The following is a 3,881-nucleotide window of genomic DNA, read 5'->3' as shown; positions in this document are numbered from 1 at the left end:
ACCATTAAAATCTGTTCTCTATTTCTATGAGTTCAGTTTTTTGTTTTGTTTGTTTTTTAGATTATACTTGTAAGTGAGATCATATGGAATTTGTCATTCTCTGTCTGACTTTAACTTGCATAATGCCCTTAAGATTCATTAATGTTGTCACAAATGGCAAGGTTTCCTTCTTTTTATAGCTAAATAATATTCCATTGTATCTAAATACCACATCTTCTTTATCCATTCATCCATCAAGGTACACTTAGGTCACTTCCATGTCTTGGCTACTGTCAATAATGTTGCAATAAATGAAGATGCATATATCTTTTTGAGTTAGTGTTTTCATTTCCTTCAGGTAAGTACCCAGAAGTGGAATTGCTGGATCATATGGTAGTTTTATTTTTTTAATATTTTTTAAAATTTTTCAATTACAGTTGACATATAATATTATATTAGTTTCAGGTATGCAACATAGTGATTGGACATTTCTATAACTTGCAAAGTGATCATCCTGATAAATCTAGTACCCATATGACAGCATATATAGTTATTACAATATTATTGATTATTTTCTTTATGCTATACTTTACCTCCCTATGACTATTTTGCAACTATCAATCTGTACTTAATCCCTTCCATTTTTTACCCTCCTCCACCCCTCCCATCTGGCAACCATCAAAATGTTCTCTATCTATGAATTTGTTTCTATTTTTTTTAAATTTTGTTCTTTATATTCCACATGTAAGTAAAACCATATGGCATTTGCTCTTTTCTGTCTGACTTACTCCACTTGGCGCAATACTTTCTAATGGTAGTTCTATTTTTAATTTTTTGAGAGGCCACCATACTGCTTTCCACAGTGGCCACACCAATTTATATTTCCACTGACAATATGCAAAGATTCCCTTTCTTCACATCCTCGCCCACACATTTTTCTTGCCTTTTTGATGATAGCCATTCTAACATGTGTGAGGTAATAGCTCATTATGGTCCTGATTTGCATTTCCCTGATGATTAGTGATGTTGAGCACCTTTTCATGTACCTGTTGGTCTTCTGTATGTCTTCTCTGGAAAAGTGTCTTTTCGGATCTTCTGCCCATTTTTTAATCTGATTGTTTTATGCTATTGAGTTACAAAATATTCATATTACACAACAGAATATTTCCATATGTTGATCTAGATATAAAGCTCATATTTATTAGATAACTCAATCATACCCTCTATCTCATGGTAGGAAGAACTTAGACCCATATGTATGGCTAATGTTGAAATTATTCAGAATGCCAAGTTAGCAGTTGATAAATTATACATTATTCAATTTCCTGTTTACAGATTTGGTGAATAAATCACATGCTTCATCTACCTATATATACATATACATATATAGAGAGAGACATAAGTATATAATACATATATGCATATAAATGTATATCATGCTATAAAGGCTGAAGCATCAATTTATAGATTGAGTTCAGAAATAACTTTTTTCCAATATGTGTCCTTCCTTCACAGTAGCTAAATATACAAAATTAATCAACTAAAAGAAATTTCCTATTAAGGATACCTTGCTCCTTAACTATATATTTCTGATATGTAAGACATGAGTTCTCCCCAAACAAAGGTCTATGATTTTTGGATATAACTGTAAACACCAGGAAGATTTTGCTATCTCAGTGTGTAATATATTTTAGTTCATTCTTCTTCTCTTAATTCAATGCCTAGCACATTTATAGTCTCACCTTGATGCCATGAGCAGAGCATTTTAATACTTAAGCATGGTTGTAATTTTCCATTCAAAAGTACATATATTTCTTGTAATGTATACAGGACTATTTTTAATAGTCCTGTATACATTACAAGAAACAAAACTATATGTAAACTTTTGTAAACAAAACTATATGTAAACAAAACTATATGTAAACTTTTTCTCTCTTTTTAGATAATTTTCAGTCCATTGAAGAAATTAGAATAGATATTGTTTACCAAGTATATGAAACAATGAGAACACTTCTGATAATTATTGTGGGAATTGGTAAAAAATAATTTGGAGAACAAGTTGGGATTACAAAGTAAAATTGAACATGCATATCCCTAGCAGCCCAGAGCTTTCCTCCTAGCTATAAAAACCCCTAGCTTGAAAAGCCTTCTACACTAAAGGTGTGGAAAGGAACCATCTCAGTAGTTATAAATGCATTGTTCTAAAAAAGAAAGCTAGAAATAGCTCAAATGTTCAGCAACAGTAAAATGAACAAATTAACTGTGGTATATTTATAAATAAAAGGTACACAATGGAAAATAAACAGTTCACATAATGGAATTTTGCATACTCATATAATGAGTTGTAGTGAAATAAATTAAGATACATGTATCAATATGAATAAATCTCAAAAATACAATGATGACTGAAAAAAAGTAATTACCATATATATATTGCATTTCCATTCTTCAAAAATTCAAAAATATCAAATCTAATAAATATATTATCTAAGGCTGCTCTATATTTTTGAACTGATAGAGAAAACTAAATGAATGAATACACAAAATCCTAGACAATAATTACTCAAGAGAGTAGAATTGAAGGAATCTATGGAGGGTTTCAAAAGTACTGGTGCTGTTTGCACTAGGATTATTCTTTACACTACACATTTATATTATACATATCCTCTCTATAGGTTATGTTTCCTGGTGAAAAAGAAATGCAAAATATAAATATTGTTCAACTTGATGTTGTTTTGGATATTTTGAGAAAGATTAAAAATGTAAGTTTCCTCTAACTTGCTAGGAATTAGTACTATTCATACAGTTGTGTTGTAAAGTCGAAGTTGTAGAACTGCCTGAAGAATTCAAATTAAGCCTCAATAGACTCTTCTTTAAAAGGCCTTTAAATAATCATAAATTGGTCATATTTCCTTATTGTGCCTCCACCCTTGGCGGGCTGCCCTGAAGTCTTTCAGCCTCCAAGACTCTCAAGTCCCAGAGGTAGTGCTTTGAGTGGCAACATAATCTACATTTAGTAATAATAGTGTGAACTTTCATTTTAATCTATGCTTTTTTCAATCTAACATAACCCACCTATAATAGAAATTGGTTCATAATTATATGAGGGAAATATAACATGGCGTTCCTGTGATAGTTCTTGTGGATGTGTTAAATAATAAATATCATACTTTATATCTATTGTTGTGATGCTGCCTTCCAAAGCCTTATCATCACCTGGAAAGGACTTTCACAGAAAAGATTCCTAACTCATACATATTTCTTTGTATTTTCTCTACTTTTGAAATTTTGAAAATGTGCATTGAAAGTGCTCTTTTTCTATAAGTCATGATCTTGATAGAATTCGTATATAGTATTGATATAATATATTTTATGAATTTGTAAATACTTTATAGACAAATGTTATAATTTTGAGTTGCACTTTATCCAGTTTCATGTTAGGAGTTCTAAAAGCCATAATTTTAAAAACTTGTAAGTCAGGATCAGTCTTTCTGTCACATTAAAAAGTTGTAGTAAATAAAGCTAAAAATGCAAGTTATTTTTAGTTGATATTAAAAGACATTATTGCTTTCTCGCAGGATTATTTTAGTGTCTTAATTACAGTAAATTAGAATAATTAGAGAGAAATTGTATGAACCCTAAAATTCCCCAAAGTCTTTATCCTGCCTTTTAGTCAGATAATGAATGTTAATATAAATAATTGATACATTCTGACTGCCTACAAATCTTCACACCTTACATTTTCCTTTTTAATTTTGCTCCAGATAGAAGGTGAACCACATCAGGCATTATTTCTTCGCTCTAAAAAGTACTAATTAAGCTTTAGGTGAACCTGATTGCAAATAAAACAAAGCAATTCTATAGTTACAGAGAGGCTTATGCATTTCCTTTTTTAAAATTAA

The sequence above is a fragment of the Pteropus alecto genome, unplaced genomic scaffold (genome assembly GCF_000325575.1).
Source record: "Pteropus alecto unplaced genomic scaffold, ASM32557v1 scaffold14, whole genome shotgun sequence".
Taxonomy (NCBI): Eukaryota; Metazoa; Chordata; class Mammalia; order Chiroptera; family Pteropodidae; genus Pteropus; species Pteropus alecto.
The sequence above is the reverse complement of the archived record's forward strand: the minus strand, read 5'-3'. Positions refer to the sequence as shown.